The following is a 13,417-nucleotide window of genomic DNA, read 5'->3' as shown; positions in this document are numbered from 1 at the left end:
TTTTGAACATATTCACTGAAGAAGGGGTTTGTGGGAATTATAATACAGATACAGATAAAAAATACATTGAATTCTTTGGAAATGAAGACCTAGGGCATAGGAAAAGATAAATAGGATGCCTAATTTTCTTCCAAACTGCTTCCTGTTTAGTTGTTGCACTGTGGTTATAATTGATATACCAAATCTTGCAACAAATTTTCATTGCAGCTGGCCACATAGCACTGAGATTCCTGGATATATTTGGTGGGAAACATTCTGCTTTGAAGATGAGATTTGCTGGGATGAAAATCACAGTTGAAGTCCTTTAGAGGTGCTTGTGTGGACCAGCTGGTCCAATGAGGTCATGATATGATTTAAATACTTCTGAGGTGTGCCTCGTGAGATGAGAAGGCTATACTATACAGATAGGATGGGTGATCGCTTTTCATAGAAACTTGAAGCTGTAGTCCCCAATAATCTGGCCTTCAAGCAAGGGAGAAAACTATGGGAATACTTACCCTCTGATCCTTGGTATGTTTGACCTTAGCTGTTGATGATTATGTTTATGAAGTAACTCACTCAGAAGTATAAGGGCTTTGTGTTTTCAACCTTGGACATAGGTTGTATGATTTACTGACTCTTCTTGTTACTGTTTGAGTTTTCTTTTCATATATAACATTGTGTTTATTATTGAGATTAAAGGTTGGTTCATCCCAAAAAGTGTAATCAGTACCAGAGTCAAGCTTTTATAAATGACGTGGATCCTCCTATAGAAATAAGAACTTGGAAAATTGCCTTCTGCTACCGGATAGGAAATCCAGTGTCTGTGGATCTTGATTACTTTGGCCTACAGTGTGGCAAGTATGGATACAATGGAAGGTGATCCCAGGTGGCAAGGGAATGAAGGCATCCACCAAAAGCAGGCTGGCCGAGGGCACTTAGGAAATCATACCTCTTGGGAAACCCTAAGTGGAAAAGGAGAAAATTCTATTATGGCAGAGCCAAGCTAGCTATCTTCCAGAGCCATTTCTTCTTCTTCTTTTAACACAACAGCTGGGCTACAAGTTCCATTCTCCCTTGCAGTTATAGTTAACGTGTGACTGAGTTTTGATCAATGAGATGGGGTAGGAAATGATATGTGCCATTTTCAGGCCTGTCATATAAAATCCTCCTGTGAGAGGTCCTCTGTACTTTTTTTTCAGTTAGCTTAAGGCAGATGAACATGTTGATCATGGAGGGTACATGAGAAAAGGAAAGCCACAAGATAGAAGGAACCTGGGTTATTGAATAACCACTTACAGAAGCCCTGCCCACCAATTAAGAATATCTCTTTAGGACCTTCTATGAATTTTTAAAAACCTTTTTTTTTTGTGATTGGGCCATTCATATGTTTTTTTTTGTGGGGGGGTGTTTTAGTGGGTAACATTATCTTAACTCACCTGTATACCTTACAAATTTACTTGTCTATTTACCAATTAGTTTCATGTTGTATTAGTCTGTTCTCATGCTGCTAATAAAGACATACTGGAGACTGAGTAATTTATAAAGGAAAGAGGTTTAATGGACTCACAGTTCCACATGGCTGGGGAGTCTTCACACTCATTGCAGAAGGCAAAGGAGAAGCAAAGGCGGCAGGCAAGAGAGCTTGTGCAGGGGAACTCTCATTTATCAAGGCCATCAGAACTCATGAGAGTTATTCACTACCACAAGAACAGTATGGGGGAAACCACCCCCATGATTCAATGATCTCCACCTGGCCCTGCCCTAGACAGGTGGAGAGTATTACAATTCAAGGAAGATTTGGGTAGGGACACAGCCAAACCACATTACATGTCATGGTAAAACTTGGAATTCTGGAGATATTTGCAAAGTTTATGTCTTGGTTCTAACTTACTGTATGAGTAGCTTGGGAGGAAGCTGGATCACCAGATGCAGAGAATCAATCTCTGAGATACAGGTGGTACTTCATTTCTTCCATCCCAGTTCAACCTTACGGCGTTTGTGCCTTATTTTATTAATGGAGGCAAGAAAGTTTGCATGTAAGTTATGCTAACTTATCTATGTTCCTTTTCTTTATCTCTTTTTCTTTAGCCAAAGGAGTTCATTTACTAGATCTGGGGAATTAATTTATACTTATGTAGCAGAATGAAGGGAACTGGGGTATATGACAATTATAGCTATTAATCTTACCATACCTGAAACATTAGTTGAGCAGACACTTCCTAGGCCGAGATATCTGTGAGAACAGAGACCTTACTGACCTATTTACAATTGCATCTCCAGTTCTTGACAGTATTGCCACCCAATAAATATCTCCCGATTATATTAACACAGTGCTTCCAATAACGAAGCCAATCATGGATAAATTGGGGAGAACACTGACAATAAAATGAAAAGAAAATCTTAGTCTTTATCGCCTAGAATGTGGTGGATGCTTTCTTTCAATAGAACCAAATACTGTAGCAGGAATATGAATTAATAATCATTCAAAAATGAATATAATGTCTCATTCTAGATCAAAGCCACACCCTCAGTTTAATTCCTGGTTGTTGATTTATTTTCAAATAATTCAGCAGATGCTGGATATATCTATAGAATGAAACTTGCTAAATTTAACTAGGTCGTCACTTAGCCCTCTGTGTGTGTGTATTTGTGTGTATAGGAATCCGATTGGTCTTATATCTGATTCAGAAAAATAGAGTCCTGGCTTTGAGTGAAAACGGAAGATAGGCGGTTGTCTTGGAGGAATGATTTGTGGGAGGCTCCATAAAGCTCCAAGCCCTAAAGTATCTCCCTGACTTGGCTTTAACTGATCGCTGAAACAAGGAGACTTTTATTCTTTTGATTTATTTCATTATTTCCATTAGGTTTACTGGTAGGAATAGTATGTTACGTAGATATGAGTAATTAATGCATTAGTAATTAATGGCCACGTTTGTATTTTGCAACATCTGTAGATATTTTTGGTTGTTACAACTGGGGCTGACAATGGTGGGGTGGTTATGCTACTTGTCTCTAGTGGGTAGAGACCAGGAATACTGCTAAACATCTTGCAATATATGGGACGCCTCCCTCTTTCCCATTAAAAAAATAATTATCTGCCCCCAAATACCAATAGTGCTGAGCCTGAGAAACCCTGCATTAGGGTGAAGCAATTCGTCGATAGATTCTACTGAGAAGATAGTTAACAGAGTGGTTTTGAGAGAGAGTGGGTGGGGTGGACAGAAAGGCATAAATTTAAAATTGTGGAATGGGAGGATGAATGCTGGGATACCTTTACACCCCAGAGGCTCCCGGCTAACATATGTGAACTGAAAGGGAAAAAATTACTCCTTCTTGGGAAATATGCCAACTGTAGAGCTGTTCTTTAAAATGTCATGGTGCTGTCTTAACAAAGGTCAGCAGTGGTGTGGGTAGGGGAAAGGGCAGAGATCTTGAACTGAAGTCCACACTGGCCTCTTTTATATGCCTCACTCTATCCTGGAGCATGAGGGACACCTTTAGAAGAGCTTCATGCCTTACCTGAGTTTTCTGAGGGCACACCTGTTCTGTGAGACTCCTGGGCATATTTCCAGCAGATGAACATACACTACCATTTTCTCTCTCATTCTTCATCTTCAGAGTCTGACACGCTGCCAAAAATGGAAAGTTGGCTTCTTAGCATGAATATCTTCTTCTATTGACTCCAGTTTGACATCATAGAACATCATCAGGTTATGGAACAGGAAGAGGCCTGAAAAATCATGTCTTCTTGTTTTCTTAATTGAAACATGAGGAAAGCGAGTGGGGTCAAGGGAAAGTAAATGGCTTATCTAAAGTCATTATGGAAAAATGAGGATTAGAACTGGATTTACCACCTCCCAGTCTAATGTTTCTCTATCTCTATCATGTCATCTTTTGCAGAAACACCTGAGTAAGACAGAAACTTACTAAAATCTTTAGGAGATTTTGCAGTTTAAATGCTTGGTATAGGTTTTTTTCTTTTTCACTGTCATGCATTCCAAATTCAGTTTTTAGAAACCAGATTTTCAATGCTTTTTATTGATCTCCTGTTGAGATTGCTTTGCATTCTAGTCACTATTGCTGGTAAGAAATTATCCTGATTTCAGTGGCTTGAAAGAGTCATTTTATTTTTCTCACATTTTGGTGGTCAGGCATTTGGAAACAAGTCATCAGGGCAGTTCTTTCCTGGTGTCTCTTGTATGGTTGCAGTCAGAAATTGGCTGGGGTTGCAATTATCTGAAGCCTCAATTGGTCTGGACATCTAAGATTGCTCCTTTCCATTATTTGGTTGACATTTAATGCCAATAGATCCCAGTTCAGCTGAGAGCTTAATTGACTGTCTACTGGAGTACCATATGGGTCTTTCCATATGACCTGGGCTTTGTTATGGCATGGCTTCCTTATGGTAGTCAGTCCTCTTACATGGAGACTTAGGGCTTCAGATGCAAGTATCTCAGTGACCTGATGCCCATTTCTTAATTCTCAAACTGTAACCCAGGATTGCATTGCTTTTCATGACCTAGTCTTGAAAGGTAAGCAATGTTATTTCCATTGCATTCTATTTGGTACTAAGAGAGTTACTAAGATTGGCTAAGATTTAAGAGTAGGTGACATAGATACCATATCTTGGTGGTACACGTGACAAAACATTTGTGGACAAGTTTTAAAATCATCAGTTTGGATTTTAGAGTCAAAAAGTTTCCACTAAATAAATGCTAATTTGGCTATTTTTTTAAAAACTTGCTATATTTCAAAATTCAATTTGTAAAATAGTAAGAAAGTTTACATTTGCTTTTGAGTAAATTATTCAACTTCTCTTGGCCTCAATTTCCTTATCATTACAATAAGAATAATGATATCTAAATTTTAAGATGAGAATTTTGTTTTAAGAACTAAGCAGTAAATGGTGTCTGAAACAAAGTAGACACTGAATGGTAATAATCATAATATTGGCCTGATGCAGTGGCTCACGCCTGTTAATCCCACTACTTTGGGAGGCTGAAGTGGGTGAATTGCTTGAGCTCAGGAGTTTGAGACCAGCCTGGGCAACATGGTTGAAATCCTGTCTCTACCAAAAATACAAAAATGAGCCAGGTGTGGTGGTACACTCCTGTAGTCCCAGCTACTCGGGAGGCTGAGGTAGGAGGGTCCTGGGAAGGTGGGCTGCAGTCCAGTTGAGGCTTCAGTGAATTGTGATCATGCCAGCCTGGGTGACAGAGCAAGACCCTGTCTCGAAAATATATATATATATATATATATATATATATATATATATATATATATATATATATATAAAATGCTGTTGTCTACATGGGTTGCCAGTTCATATCTTGATGCCTATTTCTTAACCCTCAAATTGTACAGAACATCTCTGAAAACAGCACTTCAGATTGGGGTAGGGAAGACCATTACCCACTACTTTAAAGAGTACCCAAGTAGTGGAGTACCCATGACATAACATGAGTCCCTGAAATGAGAGGCACAAAGACAGCAGGGTCAAATCATTCCTGCTTCATACTTCTGCTTTAGACTAGCTTGCTGAGAATGAGCTGGGAAAAGGGCATCTTCCCAGTGTTTTTGGAAAGAAGGTGACTTGTCGAGGCAGGGACAAGCCTCCCTGTCCTGAATGCTCAATTTTTTTTGTTGTTGTTGTTTTTTGTTTTTTGAGACAGTGTCTCGCTCTGTCGCCCAGGCTGGAGTGCAGTGGCCGGATCTCAGCTCACTGCAAGTTCCGCCTCCCGGGTTCACGCCATTCTCCTGCCTCAGCCTCCCAAGCAGCTGGGACTACAGGCGCCCACCACCACGCCCGGCTAGTTTTTTGTATTTTTTAGTAGAGACAGGGTTTCACTGTGTTAGCCAGGGTGGTCTCGATCTCCTGACCTCGTGATCCGCCCATCTCGGATGTATGTTTTGGAGGTGGTGCATTCAGAGGGGATGAAGGCAGCAAGTGGCAGCTGCTGGTTGAAGGAAGAAGGCAGCAACCCATTTCCTTGACGACAGTGTGAGCCTTGGGTGGTAGACACCTGGAAGTGTTATTTACTTGCTATGTTTAGAATCCTTTTAGAAAAGCTGAAAACTGTTTGCCACTTCCTTTCAGTAATCCTTAATTCTAACCTGCAAGTTTTGTGCTATAATTTGTCAACTGTGCTTGAGAAAGACTTCACAGCCTTCCTAGAAATAGAGATGGAGCCTGCTTTCCGATCAGCATCATTTAAAAGAAAACAGAGAATCTTTCAGGCATGTGAGGTTGTTGATTGCCGTCATTATTATGATGACTGGAGACTTTGCAATTTATAGAGAGACCATCAACGTGCCGGGCATTGTTGACAAAGCACAGGATTCAAAATTGTTTCTGCCCAGAGGATGCAATCTCATCCTTCTTAGATGTTTTGTTTATTTTTTTTTCTCTCTCCTTAAGAGTATTCTGCTAAATTGGGAACATTGTGATCCTGGTGGAAAGTTGATCTAGTAAGATGTATCTCAAAGGATCTTCAGACCTATTTTCAGATTATTCACCGTTTGTCTGTCATAGCCATAGCCTATTTATTTATCTGTCAACATTTTATTGAGCATTTAGTGTGACCCAGGCAGTAAGCTAAGCATTTCTACATTTATTATGGTATTTCTAACTCAACTGTCCAAGAGTTAGGTACAAGTATTAGTCCAATAATGTGGATGAGGAAATTGGGTGTTATAGAGGTTGTGGAAATTAGCCTAAAGTTGATCTGAATTAAACTTACATTTTTAACCCTTTCTCTTCTCTCTTTTTCTCCCTGTCTCCCTCTACCTGTCTCTTTCTGTGCCTCAGCCTCACTAGCCTTCTGAATGTCCCTCAACTTTGCCACAGGACTTTGCATACTAGCCTCTTTTGCCCTGAGCAGTTTTCTTTTCCATTTTCTGCTAGTTTACTTTTGTTTGTCTTTCAGCTCTCAGCTTAAGTGTTGCTTCTGAAGGGGTCCTTTTCTGATTCACATCAAATAACTCTATTTTATGCTCACATGTCACAATAAACTCAGCACCTATTCCCAGTTGCACTTTTATATTTGGGTGACTCTGCACAATACATTCCTCCCCAACTAACTTTGAAGCTTTGTGAGAACAAGGATTGTCTATATACATGCTATCTATGTATTTGTAGCACCTAGCACAGTGCCTGGTACATAGTAAATGCTCAACAAACATCTACCAAATAAATGAAAAATAGACCACATTCTATCTTTACCTTGTGCTAGACCATGAATACCCTTTTTACCAAGGAGGATCACTGATATCCTTGACAATTCATTATATAAGACTCAATGTATGATTGGGACATTTGTAAAATTCTGGGGTTGGAGAACTATGAGCAAAGATCCTGGTGAGGTTGTTTTCAAGGTTCCATCTAAGATACTCCAGTCAGAAAATAGTATATGCCATTTATTTTATTTGGTTTTATTTTATATCTTAACATTTTGTTACAAAACAACATTACCTACCACCCAGCTTCTGTAGTGATAGCAGACTTCTTTCTTATATGTCTTCACTATTTCCACACCAACCCCCATCATTATTGAAACAAATATCACAGTTATTCAGCCCATAGTCTTTTTAAGCACTTCTTTCTTACGAACCCATTTCAACCTTGCCAGGAAATGTTTTCCTTCAACTTAGACTAAATTTCTAATCATGCAGTTTCTGCCTGTTCCCTCTTGTGTGAAGACAGAGTGGCTGGTCACTATTTTTGGTGTTATATAACCATTTTTAGTAATTGAAGTTTGTGATTAGTGCTCCCTTCAGTCATTCATTACCAACTTCAAATTTAATAATGTCTTTTATTTAACCAATGGACCATCTCTAGTGAGTGTTCAAACTGCATGACTGGAAGAACAAATTTATTTTTGGCAATATGGTTTTCTTGAGCTATGAGCTGTATCCTGTGCTCTCGGCTCATGAGTTTGGAAAAGGTTCTGTCTTACTCTTTAGAGGCTAAGAAATAGAATGTTATGGGCTTGTTCTTTCAATCTGGCAGGGCACTCTATTTCTGTGAGATCAGGGGCACTACTCAAAGTGCAATGGGATGGACTATGTTTTTCCCCAGTCTAGTAAAATTGGGTCTAGACTCGTGGAGAAAATTGAGAGGGTGATTTTAGGATCCTTTTTTCCCCTCCACTTTAAGACTATGACGGATCAAAGGTCCTTTTTTTTTTTTTTTTTTTTTTTTTTAAGATGATGTCTCACTCTGTTGCCCAGGCTAAAGTGCAGTGGTGTGATCTCAACTCACTGCAACCTCTGCCACCCGGGTTCAAATGATTCTCCTGAGTAGCTAGGATTACAGGCACGTGCCACTATGCCCGGCTAATTCTTTGTATTCTTAGTAGAGATGGGGTTTCACCATATTGGCCAGGATGGTCTCAATCTCCTGACCTCATGATCTGCCTGCCTCAGCCTCCCAAAGTGCTGGGATTACAGGTGTGAGCCACTGTGCCAGCCAGTGGTGCCTATTTTTTCACACTGTGTTTGACTGCCATGTTTCGAATATGATTTGTTTGCCCCCACCAAGTCACATGTTGAGATCTGAACCCCGATGTTGGAGTTGGGGCCCGATGGGGCCCTGGGGCCTTGCACAGAGTAGGCATTCAGGAAACCATGGAATGAGAGGTGTTTGGATCATAGGGGCAGATCCCCCATGAATGGCTGAGTGCCATTGTCGCAGCAGTGAGTGAGTTCTCACTCTTGGTTCCCACATGAACCGGTTGTTGAAAAGGCCTGGCACTTCCATTCCTTCTCTCACTTCCTCGCTTACCCTGTGATTTGCACATGCAGGCTCCTCTTGCCTTGCACCGTGAGTGGAAGTAGACTGACACTTTCACCAAAAGCAGATGCCGGGGCTGTGCTTCTTGTACAGCCTGCAGAATATGAGCTAAATACACTTCTTTTCTTTATAAATTACCCAATCTTAAGCTTGAAAAATAACAACACAAAAGACATACTAAAATGCTGACACATAGTTGGCACTCTATATTTGCTTGCTCAGTTGCTAGATTGACAGAAAAATTGAGCTGTGCACCTTGTAAACTTCTGTAACAATGTTCTCACTGGGATGGACTTTACATCTTGGCATCAAGAGCAGAATGGCAAGACTCTGTCAGATTGCATATTAAGTTTGAATCCCATCTCATATCATTCCATAGTTTCTTGAATGACTACTGTGTGAAACACCCCATGCTAGGATCAGGGAAGAGCAAGAGGAATGAGTCAAAAATCTTGCTCTAGAGGAGCTCACAGTCTAAAGTGAGTGTGGGAGATTAAAGGTGGCTGAAAATTCTTTTCTACTTCTCTAGTTGAGGGGTAGAGTCTAACTCCCCTCCCCTTGAATTTGGACTAGCATCCAGATTGATTTGATTAATCAGTAGAATGTGGCGGAAGTGATGTTTGACCTTCTGAGGCTAAGACAAAAGAAGCCTTGCAACTTTCACCCGGTTCTTGTAGAATATTTGATCTAGGGGAAGCCAGCTGCCATGGAAGAGGTCCAAGTACCTTAACACTATTATGCTGAAAAATACATATGTGGGCATTCTGGTCAATAGTCCAAGTGTGCCCAGTCTTCTAGCTATACCTGTCAAGGTGCCAGACGTGATTGAAACCATCACAGACCCTCCAGTCTAGTGCATCTGCCAGTTGAGTGGCACTCAGTGACCTCAGTTAATACCATGGGAAGCAGAAGAATCTCCCAGCCAAGTTCTAGCCAAATTTACCTACCCACAAAATCCACAGTTAGAATTAAAAGGCCATTGTTCTAAGGCACTAAGTTTTGAGGTAGTTTGTTACCCCCAAAATAGACAATGAGAACAGAGATGTAAGAAAATAACCAGGATCAAGTAAGAATTTTAATAAAAGGTGTGTACAAAGCCTTGTTGGACAATGAATTAGAACAAATAATTGTGTTCTTGGAGAGGCCAGGCTGCCACAGCACCCCACTTGGTGGGGCACCAATCACATTGTAGTCTTTGTGAACAGCAGCCCTGGAGTTGTGCAGAGCCCAACATGAGCAGACATATGTGGCAATTGTGTGTAATGGGGGCTGGGAAGGTAGGTTAGCTGGGAAAACCATATAGAAAAGGAGCTGGAGCTGAGAATTAACATATGCTACAACGAGTGGGGAGAAATGATACTCAAGCCTGCGTCAGCCTGAGCCCAGACTTGAGAGCAGAGGTACCCGTGATGCTCTTGGTGCATAATAACTGGTTCTGTATCGTTGGCATGGAGTGTTGGGGTAGGAGGAGTGGCTGCAGCTGAGCCTCCAGAGGCAGAGTGACGTAAAGGGCGTCATTTTCATACCCTGATAAGGAGTTGGGAGGAGGAAGGCAACAGGGATACATAGAAGATTTTAAAGCAGGGAGTGACACATTCAAAACGCTATTTGAGAAAATTGCAGTTCAAAACCCCGCAGACTACGTAAAACACTGTTCTTCCAACTCCCTGCGTCTCCCTGCAAGCTTGGTAGATACATTTTTTTTTTTTTAATAGAAATGTCTTCAACAACAGGGGATTACTCAATGTTTCATTTCAAAGGATCATTAAAGGAAAATCAAGGCACATCACATCCTGCCTTCTTTAACTGCTCATTTATTATTACTGTGGGTGAGATAACGGCTTTGTGTTATTCTTCTAAATAGTGTAAAATATTTATTGGTAAATGTAGCAGTACATAAATTAATGCCAATTGAGATTGTTTTTCTCCACTGATCACCATAATTTTTACTTAAAGTAAAACCATTTATACTGCTCTATTCTGGCTCAGCACTGAGTGAGGGCATTATGAACTGAATGTCTGTAGGATGGCACTGTCTCTTAGTTTCTATGGGATGGCAGGATTCTCCTGGTGAGCTGTCTCTCTGGTTTGTTTGTGAAATCAATTTCTTTCCTATTTTTTAAGACCACAGTACTTGGGAAGAGAGCACATGGAGGTGCAAAATTTTCTTTTCTCTGTCACATCTGAATTTACTGAAAGTGACTTTTATAAGTGAAGATATTCATTATTTCACTTATTTGAAAGTTCACAGGTTGGGGGGGGGGGTCCATAGAGTTCATCTGGTGGCTTGCTAGTCACTGAGGACCCAAAATTTGTCTTCATATGACAATATCCAAACACAGGAAATATTTTTGTGTTTTGTTTTAAATTATTTTTTAACTTCTGGAGAATATCTTTTTCCAAAATCCTGCAGATGTCCTCTCAGGTTTTCTATTGCTGATCTGGGTTCATATTCTCCTCTAAACCAACCACATGAAAGAGAAAAAGCTTAGAGGAGATGAGCCATGGCCTATTCCCTGGGCAGGGGAGAGAGACCCACATCCTCCATCAGCACTCTACCATCCTGCATTCGAAGCAAATGGGGTTTTCTCAGAGGCAACTCCAGAGGAATGGCTGATGTTTGTGCGGCATACGATGTTGGCCACAGGTCAAACCAATTTAAGGATGTTGATTTAATATATACCATATGCCCAGTCCTATATCTGTGCTGGCAGATACAACAGAACCATAGAAGACAGCGCTTGTTCTCAGGGAGTATCAGTGGGCATTGTAATAAAGCAGGCCATTCCTTAGCTTGAGGAATTAATTTAATAAAATATAGGGATTATCTATTATACCTTGTGAGGTGGGAATAGAGAGATGAATAAGACCTAGTTCTTGCCTACAAATAATGTGCAATTCCCTTCACCGTCTGCTTTATTCAATCTGGTCATACTGCAGATGGATTCATCCCCCAGCCTCCCATGCCCTGTCATGCTGCCCTCGGAACACACAGAGCTGCATCATAGCGGGAACACTCTTTTCTCCCCTTTCAACTTGGTTTCTCAAGAGTCTCCCATCCAAGTACTAACCAGACCTACCCTGTTTAGCTTCTGAGAGGTTTCTCAAGAGTCATCACTCATGGATCTGGCTGGGTTCAATGTTTCTTTCTAGGATTCTCTCTACTTCTCCCAGTTTACCTTTGTCACAGCCCTTGCTGTCTTGGGTACTGTCTGCCAGCTGTTCATTTCAGCCAGCCTGGAGCCTCATGAAGGAAGGTTGTGCCGTCATCCATTTTTATCCTCAGTGCCTAGCTTGGTGGCTGGAATATAGATGATTCCCAATGAATGTCTGCGAGATGAATGCATGAATCATTGAATGAAAATAAATTATATCTGGATCTTTTATTCCCCTTTAATCAGTTTTTACCTTATTAGTTTTCCTCTTTCCCTTTTCTCCTTCCTCTTTTTCTTATCTCTCCATTTTCTCTCTTATTTTCCTTTTCCTTGCTCATGATTTATAATCAACTAATGACTTTGGCATTTTAAAAGTTACTCAACATTTGTACAGCCTTTCCAAAGGCTTTTATGCCTCTCCTCTTCACAGAAAGATGAGGTATGCTACAGGTCTATCCAGAAATGTCCGTACTGATCAGGAAGTCAATTCCAGAGACTTCATTTTCTTCTGTGAGCCATCTTTGGGTTCACTTTCAAAGGGCTAGAGTCCTGAAAATTCCCCCAAATAATGGATCAGTTTCTGGACTGCTCCTCCATTCTTATTTCTAGTTTTTCATAGACTACAGAGGGAGAGGCACCCACGTTGGTACACGTATATGTCACAGTTGCCAGGGGATGGTGTGGACTTGGGGATTCAGAGAATGATATCATCTGTTAACCTTCAGTGCAGATGTGATGAGAGGCATTAGCAAAGCATATGCCAAGATTGCCCTTGTTAGCCCAAAGCTCCCAGTGGAGAAGACGTTAGAGTAAACCCAGGTCTTCCTCCTGGGTAAGTGTAGACATCAAGTATCTTGAGATTCCCTCTCAGAATAGGAGTTAGACAGTTAAATTTTGATACCTTGTTCATCAAGTAATTTACAAATCAAAATTAATTGATTTTTTTTTAAAACCAGGGTGTTCCTGAGTTTAATTGGGGCACACCTGGGTGAGAGGGCCTGGCACCTAGAAGAAGGTGTTGGGTCTCTTGGTGGTGAAGCATGGCTTGCCTTGACAGCACAGGACCCAGTGGAGCAGCGGGAACTTGTTCTTGGAGTTGTGGAACTGCTTGATTGTGGGCTGGTGGCACTTGCTGGGAACAATCTCCTCCAGCTTCATAAGCTAGATGGAGTGGGCGGGGCATGGTGTGGGGATCCCATGTCTGGGTAGCACTGGGTGACAGTGCCCGTGGTGGTCAGGTCTTGGTATTCCCCGTGCATGTTGTGGCTGCTCCTCCGGGAGTCATAGTGCAGTCAGATGCCAAATTCTTCACCCTCGGGGGGGCTTCTCAAATACCTGCACATAGGTGTTAACCAATTAGTTGATTTTTTAAATTAATTAATTAATTTTTTTTTTTTTCCTTTGAGACGGAGTCTCACTCTGTCTCCCAGGCTGGAGTGCAGTGGCCGGATCTCAGCTCACTGCAAGCTCCGCCTCCCGGGTCCATGCC

General features: G+C 41.1%; 1 protein-coding gene across 1 annotated transcript in view; it reads left to right on the top strand.

Moving 5' to 3' along the window:
• AGBL1 (ATP/GTP binding protein like 1) overlaps window positions 1-13,417 on the top strand; it is an 803,745-nt gene that overhangs the window by 47,536 nt on the left and 742,792 nt on the right. The window lies entirely within an intron of this gene.

Source organism: Papio anubis, chromosome 7 (genome assembly GCF_008728515.1).
Source record: "Papio anubis isolate 15944 chromosome 7, Panubis1.0, whole genome shotgun sequence".
In the NCBI taxonomy this organism is placed as follows: domain Eukaryota; kingdom Metazoa; phylum Chordata; class Mammalia; order Primates; family Cercopithecidae; genus Papio; species Papio anubis.
Note: the sequence above shows the minus strand (reverse complement) of the source record. Positions and strands in the feature narration are given on the sequence as shown.